The sequence below is a fragment of the Rattus norvegicus genome, chromosome 1 (genome assembly GCF_021556685.1).
Source record: "Rattus norvegicus strain SHRSP/BbbUtx chromosome 1, alternate assembly SHRSP_T2T, whole genome shotgun sequence".
Taxonomy (NCBI): Eukaryota; Metazoa; Chordata; class Mammalia; order Rodentia; family Muridae; genus Rattus; species Rattus norvegicus.
In genome coordinates, this window is record NC_141534.1 from 117705833 (window position 1) to 117723443 (window position 17611).

The window sequence follows — 17611 nt, forward strand, 5'->3', positions numbered from 1 at the left end:
CACCCAGTTAAGCTTATTGTTTGTGTTTACAAACACAGGCAGATCTCTGAATTTATTTTTATGTTAAAAAAATGTATTTGCTGCTTTTTTCTAAGAATCAAGGGGCTAAGGTTATAAAATGCTGATTTGTGGAGTAATCAAAAGGGAACCTTGGGTAAGCAACTGAATTGCTTTGTGAATAAAACACTGGTCTTTGGTCCGCAAGAGCTGAGCTGTCTAGTGAGCTATCCTAGCTCTTTTAGAATTTTTATAATAGGTTTTCCGACTTTGGTTGGAAAACCCAAGAGCTATCTAGAAAGCTAACACATCTCTTTCAGAAATTTTGTCCAGCTGGTTTTCAGATTTTGGTTAAAAACCCCCAAAACTATCCAGAGAATTATTAAAGCTTTTAGAATTTTTCTAGCAGATTTTCTGACTTTGGTCAGAAAACCCAAGAGCTATCCAAAGACTAACACAGGTTTTTTTAAGAATCTTCCTAGCGGGTTTTCTGAGATAGCTAGAGAGCTGTCTAGAAAGCTATCTCAAGCAGACTACAGAGCTGTCAGCTTGCAGACCATCACTGACTTTGAGTTGTTTCTTCCACTGCTCCGAAACACCTTCCTTAGGACCCAATCCCAAGCTGAGGCTGGTCCTCGGCACTGGGATGGGGGAAGGTCCCAGGAATCTGTGGAAGTGACTCTATCTGAGACTCCTAAGACTGGAGGAGATAAAGCCTGAAGTAACCACCTTCTGTAGCCAACCAGGATTCCCAGTGGAGAGATAAGGGCAGCAACTCCACCACAAAACTTTCAACCCAGAATTTATAGACGGAATGACCGACTAATGACTGGTCCAACTTGAGATCCACCCCATGGGCAAGCCCAAACCCTTACACTATTAATGATATTCTGTTATACTTGTAGACAAAAGCCTAGTATTACTGTCCTCTGAGATGCTCCATCAAGCAGCTGACTAAAACAGATGCAGAGACCCACAACTAAACATTGAATGGAGTTCAGGGACTCTTATAGAAGAGTTAAGGGAAGGATTGAGGGACCTTAATGGGATAGGAACTCCACAGGAAGACCAAGAGAGTCAACTAACCTGGATCCTTGGGCATTCTCAGACACTGAGCCACTAACCAAAGAGTATACTTGGGCTGAACCTAGGCCCCCTGCACATATGTATCAGATGTGCAGCTTGGTCTTCATGTGGGTCCTCCAACAACTAGAACAGAGGCTATCCCTAAAACTGTTCCTGTCTGTGGAATATGTTCCCCTAACTAGGTTTGCCTTGTCTGGCCTCAATAGGAAAAGATGTACCTAGCCCTGGAGAGACTTGATATGCTAGGGTGGAAGGATGCTCAGTGGCGGCCTCCACCCTCTCAGAGGAGAAGGGACTGGGAATGGGGGAAGGACTGTGTGAAGGGGAATCAGGTGGGGTACAGCAATCAGAATGTAAAGTGAGTTGATTAATTAATTAATTTAAAAATAATTTAGACACCAACAATCCAAATAACCCAATTAAAAATGGGATACAGAGCTAAACAGAGAATTCTCAGCAGAGAAATCTCAAATGGCTGAGAAGCACTTAAAGAAATGTTCAGCATCCTCGGTCATCAGGAAAATGCAAATCAAAAGGACCCTGAGATTCCACCTTATAACAGTCAGAATGGCTAAGATCAAAAACTTAAATGATAGCACATGCTGGCAAGGGGAACACTCTTCCATTACTGGTGGGAATGCAAACTTGCACAACTACTTTGGAAATCAATTTGGCGGTTTCTAAGAAAACTGAGGATAGTTCTACCTCAAGAACCAGCTATACCACCCCTGGGCATACACCCAAAAGATGTTCCACCATCCCACAAAGACACTTGCTCAACTATGTTCATAGCAGCTTTACTCATAGTAACCAGAAACTGGAAACAACCTAAATGTCCCTCAAGTGAAGAATGAATAAAGAAAATGTGGTACATCTACACAATGGAATACTATTCAGCTATTAAAAACAATGACATCATGAATTTTGCAGGCAAATGGATGGAACTTGAGAATATCATCCTGAGGGAGGTAACCCAAACCCAGATAGATACATGCAGTATGTACTCACAAGTGAACATTAGCCATAAAGTGCAGAAAACAATGTTACAATCCACAAACCCAAACTGGGCAATAAGGAGGTCTCAAGGGGGGATGGGTGAATCTCACTCAGAAAAGGAAACTAAATAGTCTTCAGAGTTAGATGGAGAAAGGGAACTGGGTAAGAGAGGAGGAGAGAAGGGGAATGGGGATGGGATGACAATCAGGTGTAAGTGGGGGGAGAAAGGGTTGGGAGTAAAAGTGGGAAAAGGAAAGGAGGCATCTCTGGTGACTAGCTGGAGTCCTGAAATGGGAGAGGATACAGGGAGTCTAAGGGTGTGACCCTAGATGAGATTCTTACCAGAGCAGGATAACAGAGACTGAAGTGGCCACCACCTGTAGCCAGGCAGGACTTTCAGAGGAGGAAGAGGGACATCTACCCACAAAAACTTCAACCCTTCATCTTGTTTACAAGATGTGCAGAGATAAATATGGAGCAGTGTAGGCTGGTGTCATTATGCAGGTGAAGGCAGGTACAGGATAAAAGGAGACCTCTCATTAAAGGAGAAGGAAGGATGGACGAGAGAAAAGTTTTAGAGATGCAGAGGAGACAGGAGCAAGGAGGAGGAGCTGAGAGAACATGGCGGTGGATGTTAAGATTCCTCGTTGCACATATTACAGGTTGTTATGACTGTGCTTAAGGCATGGATGTGTACAGGATTTTGTGTTATCTAGATGGGCAAATTATATCTTATCAATTGGATCAGAGGATATTGTGTGGTGACTTAATTGAGTTCAAGAGAGTGTATGGTGGCCAGATGCACCAGGACCACCATGCCACAGAATTAGGATGTGTATGCCTGGCATGATGGAAACTAGCCAAGAGAACTGTGAGTGAGGGCGGGGCAGCCTGACAGGGTGCTGTGTTGGAATGGCTCGAAGTCAACAGCTAATATTAAACTAAATGGAGAGAAACTTGAAGCATTGCCACTAAAATCACAGACTAGACACTGATGCCCATTCTCTCCCTACTTATTCAATATAGTTCTTGAAGTCCTAGCCAGAACAATCAGACAACAAAGAGATATCAAAGGGATACAGATTGGAAAAGAAGAAGTCAAAATATCACTATTTGCAGATGATATGAAAGTATATTTAAGTGATCCCAAAAGTTCCACCAGAGAACTACTAAAGCTGATAAACAACTTCAGCAAAGTGGCTGGGTATAAAATTAACTCAAGTAAATCAGTAACCTTCCTCTACACAAAAGAAAAACAAGCCGAGAAAGAAATTAATAATAGAACCAAATAATATAAAGTACCTCAGTGTGACTTTAACCAAGCAAGTAAAAGATCTGTACAATAAGAACTTCAAGACTCTGAAGAAAGAAATTGAAGAAGATCTCAGAAGATGGAAAGATCTCCCATGCTCATGGATTGGCAGGATTAATATAGTAAAAATGGCCATTTTACCAAAAGCAATCTACAGATTCAATGCAATCCCCATCAAAATACCAATCCAATTCTTCAAAGAGTTAGACAGAACAATTTGCAAACTCATCTGGAATAACAAAAAACCCAGGATAGCTAAAACTATCCTCAACAATAAAAGGACTTCAGGGGGAATCACTATCCCTGAACTCAAGCAGTATTACAGAGCAATAGTGATAAAAACTGCATGGTATTGGTACAGAGACAGACAGATAGACCAATGGAACAGAATTGAAGACCCAAAAATGAACCCACACACCTATGGACACTTGATTTTTGACAAAGGAGCCAAAACCATCCAATGGAAAAAAGATAGCATTTTCAGCAAATGGTGCTGGTTCAACTGGAGGTCAACATGTAGAAGAATGCAGATCGATCCATGCTTATCACCCTGTACAAAGCTTAAGTCCAAGTGGATCAAGGACCTCCACATCAAACAGACACACTCAAACTAATAGAAAAAAAACTAGGGAAGCATCTGGAACACATGGGCACTGGAAAAATTTTCCTGAACAAAACACCAATGGCTTATGCTCTAAGATCAAGAATCGACAAATGGGATCTCATAAAACTGCAAAGCTTCTGTAAGGCAAAGGACACTGTGGTTAGGACAAAACGGCAACCAACAGATTGGGAAAAGATCTTTACCAATCCTACAACAGATAGAGGCCTTATATCCAAAATATGCAAAGAACTCAAGAAGTTAGACCGCAGGGAGACAAATAACCCTATTAAAAAATGGGGTTCAGAGCTAAACAAAGAATTCACAGCTGAGGAATGCCGAATGGCTGAGAAACACCTAAAGAAATGTTCAACATCTTTAGTCATAAGGGAAATGCAAATCAAAACAACCCTGAGATTTCACCTCACACCAGTGAGAATGGCTAAGATCAAAAACTCAGGTGACAGCAGATGCTGGCGAGGATGTGGAGAAAGAGGAACACTCCTCCATTGTTGGTGGGATTGCAGACTGGTAAAACCATTCTGGAAATCAGTCTGGAGGTTCCTCGGAAAATTGGACATTGAACTGCCTGAGGACCCAGCTATACCTCTCTTGGGCATATATCCAAAAGATGCCCCAACATATAAAAAAGACACGTGCTCCACTATGTTCATCGCAGCCTTATTTATAATAGCCAGAAGCTGGAAAGAACCCAATGTCCTTCAACAGAGGAATGGATACACAAAATGTGGTACACCTCCACAATGGAATATTACTCAGTTATCAAAAACAACGACTTTATGAAATTCGTAGGCAAATGGTTGGAACTGGAAAATATCCTCCTGAGTGAGGTCACCCAATCACAGAAAGATATACATGGTATGCACTCATTGATAAGTGGCTATTAGCCCAAATGCTTGAATTACCCTAGATGCCTAGAACAAATGAAACTCAAGACGGATGATCAAAATGTGAATGCTTCACTCCTTCTTTAAAAGGGGAACAAGAATACTCTTGACAGGGAAGAGAGAGGCAAAGATTAAAACAGAGACTGAAGGAATACCCATTCAGAGCCTGCCCCACATGTGGCCCATACATATACAGCCACCCAATTAGACAAAATGGATGAAGCAAAGAAGTGCAGGCCGACAGGAGCCGGATGTAGATCGCTCCTGAGAGACACAGCCAGAATACAGCAAATACAGAGGCGAATGCCAGCAGCAAACCACTGAACTGAGAACAGGACCCCCGTTGAAGGAATCAGAGAAAGAACTGGAAGAGCTTGAAGGGACTCGAGACCCCATATGTACAACAATGCCAACCGACCAGAGCTTCCAGAGACTAAGCCAATACCTAAAGACTATACATGGACTGACCCTGGACTCTGACCTCATAGATAGCAATGAATATCCTAGTAAGAGCGCCAGTGGAAGGGGAAGCCCTGGGTCCTGCTAAGACTGAACCCCCAGTGAACGTGATTGTTGGGGGAAGGGCGGCAATGGGGGAAGGATGGGGAGGGGAGCACCCATAAAGAAGGGGAGGAGGAGGGATTAGGGGGATGTTGGCCCGGAAACCGGGAAAGGGAATAACACTCGAAATGTAAATAAGAAATACTCAAGTTAATAAAAAAAAAAATCCTACAGACTAGAGGGGAAAAAAAAGAAAAAAGAAAAGAAAAGTACTTGGGGGCAGTGTGGAGCTGCTGAGATACATTAGCACTGGTTCCAATGGCCCGCCAGAGCCTGAACTAGTGAGAAGGATAGCCAGGGTAGGCGAGGGAACTGGTTCTGCCCCTTTTCTTTTTACCACAACAGAGGAGAGACTAGGGCAACAGCCAACGGATGACTGCCCTAAATTGAGACCCACATAGTGTGAGAAAATCAACTCCTGACACTGCTAATGATCCTCTGCTATTCTTGCAGACAGGAGCCTAGCATAACTGTCTTCTGAGAAGCTTCATCTAGCAGCAAATGGAGACTTTAGAAATTTTAACATAATATTGTCTTAGTCACTGTGGTGGTTTGAATAAGAATAACCCAACATAGACCCATATATTCCACCGTCCCAATTATCATTCCATCAGCATTTGTAAGAAGAGAGGGGCTGCTGCAGATATCGTGAGTTGAGCTGCAGTTGGGTCTGCATTGAAACAGTCCTCAGCACCTCATCTTCTCCATTGAATCTTAGTAGTACATAGGGATCTTCTTTCTTTCCAATCATCTCTTTCACTCCTTGCTCTCTGTATTTATCTTCTATTAATGTCTGAAGGAGAGGGTCTGATTTTTCCCTTTGGCTTTTGTGTCTGAGAAGTGGCAAGAGAGTCCTGGTGGCCAGAAACTTGCCCAGAAAGAGTTCACCAATTTGGCCCCAGCCTGCCCAAAAATCCAAGGCGCCTACCACTCTAATGTCTCCGGCAGACAGTCTCTGTAATCCAGAACATACCAAGAACAGAGGAACATACCTAGAACAGAGGAGAACTACCCTGTAAGCTCCAAATCTATGATTAAGTACATCTTCCTGTGGGGCTGCTTAGCTTGGGGTCTTGGCCTCCTCCTCAGTTCCACGGCAAGTGGGTGGCCAGAGAGCCAATTCTCTCTGAATATCTGTCATCCTGGCTAAAATCAGACAGACAGACCTTGAAACTTCTCAAGCAGAACAAAGGACAACTGAAACAAGATACCCAGCCAAGGGGAGGAGGGGCCCTTCCTTCCTTTCACTGGGGAGACAGAAAGACAAAGAGGGAAACACAAGGGAGGAAGGATGAAAGTAGTCTCCAAAGAGAATGTAGATAGCCATGGTGCATGACAGAGCAAAGAGCCGAGGTAGACCCTGAATCCTATCCTCCTCAGCTCTTGACACAGCATGAGATACTGGAGAAACAGCTGACCTACCTGCAGAGTCTCTTCCCTACAGTCTCCCTCTTGATAGAGCTTAACATTGGTGACACCATTTTGTCTCAGTCTATTAACAACTCCCTTACAAGAAGGAGCTAGGTGTCAATTCCTCCGATGGGCACATCATTCCTGAGAAGACAAGCCTCGTGGCTTGTCTTCCGCATCAGCGATTTTCCACTAGATCACATCAGAAAGCATGTTCCCATGCCCTGAGTTGAAACTGCTCCATCCAACAACCAATCAGGGCCTGACCAGCTAGCCTCAAGCTTGTCCCTGTCATAATGCTGCCCCCAGTAAAGCTCACTGCTATAACTCTCCCTGGCACTGCACTGTCTTCCCATCCAGACTACAACCTGATGGATTTAATAAAAGACTGAAAAATAAAAACTGCCTTGTTAGTTTCTCCTGGTATGTTCTCTCTCTTCTCTCCCTGCCTTTCATGTAAAGGTCATCTAATACCAATAAAATGTGTTCCAGAATCTCCAACACACAGCTGCATGGAGCCGCTCTTTCTTTCTCTCATTCAGCAAGCATTCACTGCGTGGTTAAAGCCATGTCATCCTCAGGCTCAAGTGTACATTCAGGGAGGAAAATTATTCCACAGGGCAACCGTCTTCACTTGGGTAGGTCAGGACTACTCATTGTTGTCCAGTGACAGAGAATTGCAGCACTTTTGATGTGAAAGCATCAAGAGTATTCAGAAGCTGCTTCGCTACCAGCTCTGTGCCAGGGGCAGAGAGGGCAAAGTATCTGTCCCTCCTTGCTCACTTTGCTAGCAGACTATGAAAACAGACATTCAACCCAGACAACTAGTACATAATAAAAACAAAATTGTTTAAACCACAGCAAGGAGCACTCAGAAAACGTGGTGCAGAACACACTGGCATCCTGTTTAGCCACAAACTGAAAGGATGAAATTCACACGGTGCTGGATGGAAGCAGAAAAATCTAGACGTGAGGCAATCCAGAAGAAGAGACAACAAATTCTCTCTCATATGCCCCGCTGCTGCTCTTTATAGAATAGTGGGTCCTTTATAGTTCAAGAAACTAGAAGAGGAAGGAAGGGTTTTTAGGGGGAAATGCTTTAAAGTGGAAAGGGCAAAAGAACGTGAGGGTTGTGAGAGAGAAAGAGGGATGATGCAGCAGAAAGATCAGGAAAAAAGAGACAATCAGACAGAAGGAAGTGAGTTTGAAATGCCGTAAGTGGACAGGGCAGTTGGCTTAAGAGAATTTATTGCTTTTGCAGAAGACCCAGGTTTAGCTCCCAGCATCCTCATGGACACTTACAACTGCCTGTTACTCCAGTTCCATGGAACCTGATTTACTCTTCTTACCTCCGAGGACTCCTGCATGTACCTCCTGCACATCCCTGCACTCAGAAACAGGCATATGCATGAAATAAAATCAGTAAATAAATATTGGGTTTTTTTTTCTGGCATGGTATCACCTACTTGTCCCAGAACTTATAATGTAGATCAGGATGGCCTCAGAGATCCACCTGTCTCTGCCTTCCAAGTGTTGGCTTAGAAGGCATACACATAGCTTTTAGAAAGAAAGAAGAAAGAAAGAAAGAAAGAAAGAAAGAAAGAAGGAAGGAAGGAAGGAAGGAAGGAAGGAAGGAAGGAAGGAAGGAAGGAAGGAAGGAAGGAAGGAGAAAGAAAGAAAGAAAGAAAGAATATGGAGCTGGGCAGTAGCATACGCCTTTAATCCTAGCAGAGGCAGAGGCAGGGGAATCTCTGAGTTAGAGGACAGCCTGGCTTACAAAGTTAGTTCAAGGAACTCAGGGCTACCCAGAGAAGAATTTTTTTTAAATATTTCTGGATTCCAGGTATATATTGTGTATGCATATGCATTCACATAACCTATGTGTGTAGATATGTATATATGTACATATTTTCACGTATCTATTCATGGTTTCTTTGTTTTTTCACTTTTCTATTTTCATTTCTCCATATTTCTGTTTGTTTTCCTTTGTTTGGCTTCATTTCTGTGTTTGGAGTGGAGCCTGGGGTATCACTTATGCTTTATCCCCATGTATGTGGACAGATTGATAGATAGATAGATAGATAGATAGATAGATAGATAGATAGATAGATAGATAGATAGACAGACCCAGACTATAATACAGAGGTATAGTACTACACCTCCCAGCCCATTTTCATTCTGTCTTGTGCCTTAATTCTGATCCCTCCTTTTTCTTGCATAATTTTTCCTTAGATTTACTTATTTCATTATTTTATGTGTGTTAGTGTTGTACCTGAATGTCTGTGTACTGCAAACATTCTTGGTAACCTTGGGAGGTCAGAAGAAGACATTGGGTTTCCAGGGACCAGAGTTACAGTTGTGTCCTGCCACATTGAAGAGCAGAAAGTTCTGTCTGCTGAGCCAACTCTCCAGCCTGTTTTATGGTTTCGATTTTTCTCTATCTCTGATTTTTCTTTTCTTCATCCTTTAAAAATTAATTTCACTATGATAGCACTTCTAAACTCCATATCGCCTTGTCCACGGCTTGCTAATGGTAGCAGCAGTGGTATGTTCCTGGTTGACACAGTTTCTCAGCTACTTGTCTGGCTTGCTTTGATTTTCCATTGTCATTGATCTTTACCATCCTCTTGCTAGGCATCCAGGTCAACACTTTCAGTGTATTGATTAGACACTCTATCAGTGAGCCATACCATAGTCTAGCTGGAAGAAATATGATATTATAGAATGCACAAGTATAAGTCGCAAAAATCTTAGCATTGCCACTGTGAATGCAGAGCAACACGGATCCAAGCATTGGTATCAGAGATGTGCTCCTTCTGCGAAAGCGATCCTGTGCCCCACGCTTGCTCATAGCAGCTACTGCAGCATGGACAACAGGCCAGGAGGACAGGCCAAGGGACAGAGCTGAGTGCAGGCAGCCCAGGCCTCAGCAGCCACTGCAGGTAATGCAAGGCATCCCGAGCAGACTGCAGATGAGTGGAGGAAGACCTGTCCTTCTTCTCCCGGCTCTCTGCCTGCCCTACCCTGCAGCACACGTTCAGCTGGGCTCTCACGGAGCTCTCACCTGTGTGCAAGCAGAGGGCATAGTCTGCAGGGAGGATTGGCCCTGGGCCACCTGGACCCAGTCCTTCCTCTGCTCCCACCTCTGTGGGTCCCAGCTGTGATCTCTAACACAGTGCCACAGCCCTGACTCACGGGCACTCCTGGCTACTTAACCTTTGCTTGCCCTGTCATCAGTCACCATCTTAGAAATGTTTTTAAATGGTTTTTCCTATGTAAAAACTACTTGCAGAGACAAACGGGGTGTTCTGTTTATTTGCAAGTAGGTGCACCTATGTACCCATATGTGTTGAGCACAGAGGTCAACCTCTGGTGCCACAACTCAGTCAAATAATCATTGTCTTGGGGCTTGGAAATTAGATTAGGCTAGCTGGCCTGTGTGCCCCAGGGATCTGTCTGTCTCCACCGTTTCAGTGCTGGATTACAAGAGCATGACATCATGCTATTCATGTGTTCTGAAGCTCGAAGTAGTGCCAGTATATACACAGCAAGCATTATACCAACGGACCTACCTTTCCAGCCCTGATTTTCATCCTTTTAGCAGTTGTATATTCAAGATACACATTTTGATGGTTAATAGGTTACTATACATATACACCAGGTGTTAGTGTTTTGTCTCCGCAATCAGAGGACCTGACAAATTTCGAGACTAAGAGTTTCCTTGGGCTCATAGTTTTGGAAGTTCTAGCCCATCAGGTGGGCAGAGCACAATGGAATGGAGCAAAACAGAGCAGTTCCTGCCCAGAGAGAGGTGGAGGTTGGGGGAGAGAATCAGACAGAATCAGACAGAATCAGAAAGGAAGAAAGGCAACAGCCCCAGAGGACTGATCCTCAAGGAGGCTCCTCACAAACGTACTCCCCCACTTACTAGAGTTATTTCCCCCCAAGTAATATGAAGTCCATTTTAAATTATTGTCAAAATTCACACATTTACAAGTTTCCTTTTTTAATTCATCCATACAGGTTTGAGTGAATAAGCAAATATTTTAAACTAAAGAACCAACACAATTTGAAATTGTTTGGCCTAATGTTTTTCATGGCCTCTGCACCCACAGATTAAATATATATATTCACTTCTGTAGCCTGAAACATTCTAATGTGACACACTAGCCATTTGGGGAGATAAGGAGTTGGCCTTAGGTAGCCCAGGCTGGGGTCTGGCTTTGGGGCACAAATGAATGTTGGGGTGTTTATCTCCAACTCCTGGTGCTGTGCCTCCACCCACCCCCAAATATTTATTAAGTTTTTAGATGTTTTGTTTATTACTATGTGCTGTGATTTTATTGCTCTGTGTATAATTTTCATACAAGTGTATACAATATGTTGGGCATATCCTTTCCACAAAAAGTATCATCACCACTTTTCCATTTCTCCGATTATTCCTCCTTACTCCTCTGAAAAATTTTACTTCTGCTTTAATGTCATATAAACATGCATGCTTTCACATAGCTCTACAAAGTTTAGTAATTACATATGTGATAAAACATGTGGTAAGTATGTTGAAGAGAAGTCTCAGAGGTTAAGAGGACTTGCTGCTCTTGAAAAGGCCTGAGTGCAATTCCCAGCACCCACACAGTGGCTAGCAAGTACCTGTAATTACAGTTTCGGGGTCTCCAAGGCCCTTTTTGGCCTCTTTGGCCACCAGGCATACACTTGGAGCACAGACAGACATACAGACCAAGCACCCATACACATTATAAAACGAAAGCAAAACAAAAGCACATGATATTTGTCTTTCTGAAACTGGCTTGGTGTTCACAATAGGGTTATCTCCAGTTGGGTCCATTTTCTTTTGAGATTATAAAATAACATAATATGATATAATTACATATATAATTCTTCCTTCCAAACCCTCACAAACACCCCCTCCTTGCTCTCTTTTATTCAAGACCTCTTTGTCATTAGCTGCTGTTAATTATTTTTAAGTATAACCTGCTCAGTGGGTAGAACTTGTATGTGTATTTTCAGAATGATCGTTTGTATTGAATAACCAGCTTAAACCACACTGCCTTTATCTGTTCTTCTTTTGTAGGATATAGGCGCTCTCCTTACCCCGGCTGGTGTAACTAGTGCTGTAATAAGCACTGGTGTGAAGGAGTCTCTCAGACAGGTTGACTGGAGTCCTTGGGCAAAGACACCCAGGAGTTATATTGAGGCAGGAGCTATCTGCGGGTCTTACAGGAAAGGGGCGCAGGGCAAAAGCTGGTGGCTGCTAGTACATGCTCCAGGGAGGGCAGAAGATGGAGTTTCTGGAAAGATAAAGGTTAAACCAGCAGAATCTGCAGTGCTGGGGAAGACAGATAAGACGCTTGTAGATGGATGTAAGATGCCCAGGTTAGACAAAAGCAGGGATAAGTCTCTGGGCAGGTCACAGCAGCCCAGCTGGCCACTTGAGGCCACTTGAGCATATGGAAGGCTCTGCTCTCCTTCCATATATCTTTTTTCTAAAACGGATAATTATAACTGGTTAAATTATAAGATCACACCTAAAAGCCTGCACTCAATTCACGAGATACCCCCAGACCACTCAGCAGACAAGGAGTTAAATATGAGGTATCCAAAAAGAGATTAGCTTATACGAATGTTTTGAAATGTTTTCCTTCTTGAACCTCTAGGAATTTCAGATTTTCAGGTCTTATACTGAGGCCTTTAATTAGTTTGAGTAGCTCTTTATACAGAATGAGAGAAAAGGAGTTAGTTCCCTTCATCTGCATATCAAGTTTCTCAAAATCATTTATTGAAGATGCTGTCTCTTCCTTCAATGTGTATTTTTTTTAATTTTTGACAGAAATCAGATGATAGGAGGTGGCTGGGTTTTAGTATCTGAGTATTCCATTCTGTTCCATTCCTTTGATCTTTGTGTTTCAATAATGAGTTAGTCTGGGCGTTTCTTGTGAACATTTTTGTGTTGATTTGTCTCATTCAAAGCCACGGTTTTCCTGTGAAGTCGGTTCTAGCTTCAGTGTTTGTAGGGATTTGTGTCACATTGATGTAATTAACTCCTCTCTTCTTTGACCACTTTTAAAAGACTATTCAGTGATTTTTCGTCTACCTGAGAGTGCTTTCATTTCTTTATTTCCATGCATGCTTCTGCTCCAACTGATATCTAGCAGGCACGGAAGCAAGGGCTGTTGCTGGCAAGCTCGAAACCCACACGAAGGCGCTGGGCAGGGTCCGGCTGGCTGCTAATCTCAGGACGAAAAATCTCATACGTCCAGTTTCATAGCACTCGCTATGAAAACTTTCTGAAGTACCCCTTCCTCTAAAAATGATTCTCTTCTGTCACCTAGTGGTGAAGATAAACAGTACATACACTGTCAAAGAGGCAGACAAGAAGGGCTGTTCAGAGGTTGTGGCCATAGCAAAGCAAGGAGCATGGTGATGTGCATAGTGTTTTGTCATTTGTAGAGAAAGTCCCGGATGTATATGTATGTAGTTGCAGTTCTATTTGGGTCTGTGCAATAATGGAAGGACGTCCTAGAAAAGAACAAAAAAATGATCCACAGAGCAAGTAAAGGTGCACCAGACCTTGTTTGGGCTTCCTGCTCCCTGCTCCCTGCTTACAGGTCATATATGTGTGTGTGTGTGTGTGTGTGTGTGTGTGTGTGTGTGTGTGTGTGTGTGTGTAGATACGTACATATGTTAGGGTTTCCTCTTTTTTAGGGGATTTCTGTGAATTCCAGTATTGTGTCTATATGTGTTTCTTATGTTTTTTCCTTTGGCTCTTTGTTTTTCTATTTGTTCATTTGTTTTGCTCTATTCACATGTTTGTTTTTATTTTGTCTTATTTTATTATTTTTAATGCCTGTTTGTTATCCAATGAGAGACAGAAAGAAAGTGTGTGGATTTTGGTAGGTGAGTAGGTGGGGAGACCCTGAGAGGAATTGGTGGATGGGCAAATATCAGAATATATTGTATGAAAAAAATCTATTAGAAAAAAAGAGGGGGTCAGTGTCTTCTCTCATTGTCCATGTCCTGTGAACCATTTCATTGGGTAAGTTAGAGAGGCATGATAGCTCTCCATCTGGGGTTAGTTACAAAAAGACTAGGGCATAGTAAAAAGCAGGGAAAAGCTGAGCCCTCTTCGGAGATCTGTTACGGGTATAGGACATGGGAACAGGCTGGGCATTGTGTAAAGACGTAGCTTCAGAGGGATATGGAGCCATACTGATAGGGAGCAGGGACAACCCAGGAGTCGTAGACGGTAGTGGACAGGCAGAACCCGCAGTTGGATGAGTCAGCAGCATTGGCCACCTTAAGAGCTGCTGAGCTCTGTTTAAGATGGCTATCCCACTCTCGGTGTGGAAAAACTAGGGAGGTAAGAGTAGAGTCCATAGAGAGATTGTGACTGGGGGAGAAGCTGAAAAAATTTTTTTTAATTTATTTAATACTTAATAATAATTCTTTGGTTTCAGGGCAAACATCCTCCTCCCCCTTCCCCTTCCTTATGGGTGTTCCCCTCCAACTCTCCCCCCAATTGCCGCCCTCCCCCCAACAGTCTAGTTCACTGGGGGTTCAGTCTTAGCAGGACCCAGGGCTTCCCCTTCCTACTGGTGCTCTTACTAGGATATTCATTGCTACCTATGAGGTCAGAGTCCAGGGTCAGTCCATGTATAGTCTTTAGGTAGTGGCTTAGTCCCTGGAAGCTCTGGTTGCTTGGCATTGTTGTACATATGGGGTCTCGAGCCCCTTCAAGCTCTTCCAGTTCTTTCTCTGATTCCTTCAACGCGGGTCCTATTCTCAGTTCAGTGGTTTGCTGCTGGCATTCACCTCTGTATTTGCTGTATTCTGGATGTGTCTCTCAGGAGCGATCTACATCCAGCTCCTGTCGGTCTGCACTTCTTTGCTTCATCCATCTTGTCTAATTGGGTGGCTGTATATGTATGGGCCACATGTGGGGCAGGCTCTGAATGGGTGTTCCTTCAGTCTCTGTTTTAATCTTTGCCTCTCTCTTCCCTGCCAAGGGAATTCTTGTTCCCCTTTTAGAGAAGGAGTGAAGCATTCACATTTTGATCATCCGTCTTGAGTTTCATTTGTTCTAGGCATCTAGGGTAATTCAAGCATTTGGGCTAATAGCCACTTATCAGTGAGTACATACCATGTATGTCTTTCTGTGATTGGGTTAGCTCACTCAGGATGATATTTTCCAGTTCCAGCCATTTGCCTACGAATTTCATAAACTCGTTGTTTTTGATAGCTGAGTAATATTCCATTGTGTAGATGTACCACATTTTCTGTATCCATTCTTCTGTTGAAGGGCACCTGGGTTCTTTGCAGCTTCTGGCTATTATAAATAAGGCTGCGATGAACATAGTGGAGCACGTGTCTTTTTTATATGTTGGGCATCTTTTGGGTTTATGCCCAAGAGAGGTATAGCTGGGTCCTCAGGTAGTTCAATGTCCAATTTTCTGAGGAACCTCCAGACTGATTTCCAGAATGGTTTTACCAGTCTGCAATCCCACCAACAATGGAGCAGTGTTCCTCTTTCTCCGCATTCTTGCCAGAATCTGCTGTCACCTGAGTTTTTGATCTTAGCCATTCTCACTGGAGTGAGGTGAAATCTCAGGGTTGTTTTGATTTGCATTTCCCTTATGACTAAAGATGTTGAACATTTCTTTAGGTGTTTCTCAGCCATTCGGCATTCCTCAGCTGTGAATTCTTTGTTTAGCTCTGAACCCCATTTTTAATAGGGTTATTTGTCTCCGTGCAGTCTAACTTCTTGAGTTCTTTGCATATTTTGGATATAAGGCCTCTATCTGTTGTAGGACTGGTAAAGATCTTTTCCCAACCTGTTGGTTGCCGTTTTGTCCTAACCACAGTGTCCTTTGCCTTACAGAAGCTTTGCAGTTTTATGAGATCCCATTTGTCGATTCTTGATCTTAGAGCATAAGCCATTAGTGTTTTGTTCAGGAAATTTTTTCCAGTGCCCATGTGTTCCAGATGCTTCCCTAGTTTTTCTTCTATTAGTTTGAGTGTATCACGTTTGATGTGGAGGTCCTTGATCCACTTGGACTTAAGCTTTGTACAGGGTGATAAGCATGGATCAATCTGCATTCTTCTACATGTTGACCTCCAGTTGAACCAGCACCATTTGCTGAAAATGCTATCTTTTTTCCATTGGATGGTTTTGGCTCCTTTGTCAAAAATCAAGTGACCATAGGTGTGTGGGTTCATTTCTGGGTCTTCAATTTTTTCCATTGGTCTATGTGTCTGTCTCTGTACCAATACCATGCAGTTTTTATCACTATTGCTCTGTAATACTGCTTGAGTTCAGGGATAGTGATTCCCCCGGAAGTCCTTTTATTGTTGAGGATAGTTTTAGCTATCCTGGGTTTTTTGTTATTCCAGATGAATTTGCAAATTGTCTAACTCCATGAAGAATTGGATTGGTATTTTGATGGGGATTGCATTGAATCTGTAGATCGCTTTTGGTGAAATAGCCATTTTTACTATATTAATCCTGCCAATCCATGAGCATGGGAGATCTTTCCATCTTCTGAGGTCTTCTTCAATTTCTTTCCTCAGTTCTTATTGTACAGAACTTTCACTTGCTTGGGTAAAGTCACACCAAGGTACTTTATATTATTTGGGTCTATTATGAAGGGTGTTGTTTCCCTAATTTCTTTCTCGGCTTGTTTTTCTTTTGTGTAGAGGAAAGCTACTGATTTATTTGACTTAATTTTATACCCAGCCACTTGGCTGAAGTTCTTTATCAGCTTTAGTAGTTCTCTGGTGGAACTTTTGGGATCACTTAAATAAACTATCATATCATCTGCAAATAGTGATATTTTGACCTCTTCTTTTCCGATCTGTATCCCCTTGACCTCCTTTTGTTGTCTGATTGCTCTGGCTAGAACTTCAAGAACTATATTGAATAAGTAGGGAGAGAGTGGGCAGCCTTGTCTAGTCCCTGATTTTAGTGGGATTGCTTCAAGTTCCTCTCCATTTACTTTAATGTTAGCAACTGGTTTGCTGTATATGGCTTTTACTATGTTTAGGTATGGGCCTTTAATTCCTATTCTTTCCAGGACTTTTGTCATGAAGGGGTGTTGAATTTTGTCAAATGCTTTCTCAGCATCTAATGAAATGATCATGTGGTTTTGTTCTTTCACTTTGTTTATATACTGGATCACGTTGATGGTTTTCCGTATATTAAACCATCCCTGCATGCCTGGGATGAAGCCTACTTGATCATGGTGGATGATTGTTTTGATGTGCTCTTGAATTCGGTTTGCCAGAATTTTATTGAGTATTTTTGCGTCGATATTCATAAGGGAAATTGGTCTGAAGTTCTCTTTCTTTGTTGGGTCTTTGTGTGGTTTAGGTATAAGAGCAATTGTGGCTTCATAGAAGGAATTCGGGAGTGATCCATCTGTTTCAATTTTGTGGAATAGTTTGGATAATATTGGTATGAGGTCTTCTATGAAGGTTTGATAGAATTCTGCACTAAACCCGTCTGGACCTGGGCTCTTTTTGGTTGGGAAACCTTTAATGACGGCTTCTATTTCCTTAGCAGTTATGGGGTTGTTTAACTGGTTTATCTGTTCCTGATTTAACTTCGGTACCTGGTATTTGTCTAGGAAATTGTCTATTTCCTGTAGATTTTCAAGTTTTGTTGAATATAGGCTTTTATAGTAAGATCTGATGATTTTTTGAATTTCCTCTGAATCTGTAGTTATG

General features: G+C 42.5%; 2 non-coding genes across 2 annotated transcripts; both read left to right on the plus strand.

Annotated features, from left to right (window-relative positions):
• Positions 1-222: 222 nt before the first annotated feature.
• Positions 223-284, plus strand: LOC120100213 (U7 small nuclear RNA). The gene has a single exon (XR_015655714.1). It is a non-coding gene; the product is annotated as a U7 small nuclear RNA (small nuclear RNA).
• Positions 285-374: 90 nt separating this feature from the next.
• LOC120100210 (U7 small nuclear RNA) lies at positions 375-434 on the plus strand. The gene has a single exon (XR_015655703.1). It is a non-coding gene; the product is annotated as a U7 small nuclear RNA (small nuclear RNA).
• Positions 435-17611: the final 17177 nt, after the last annotated feature.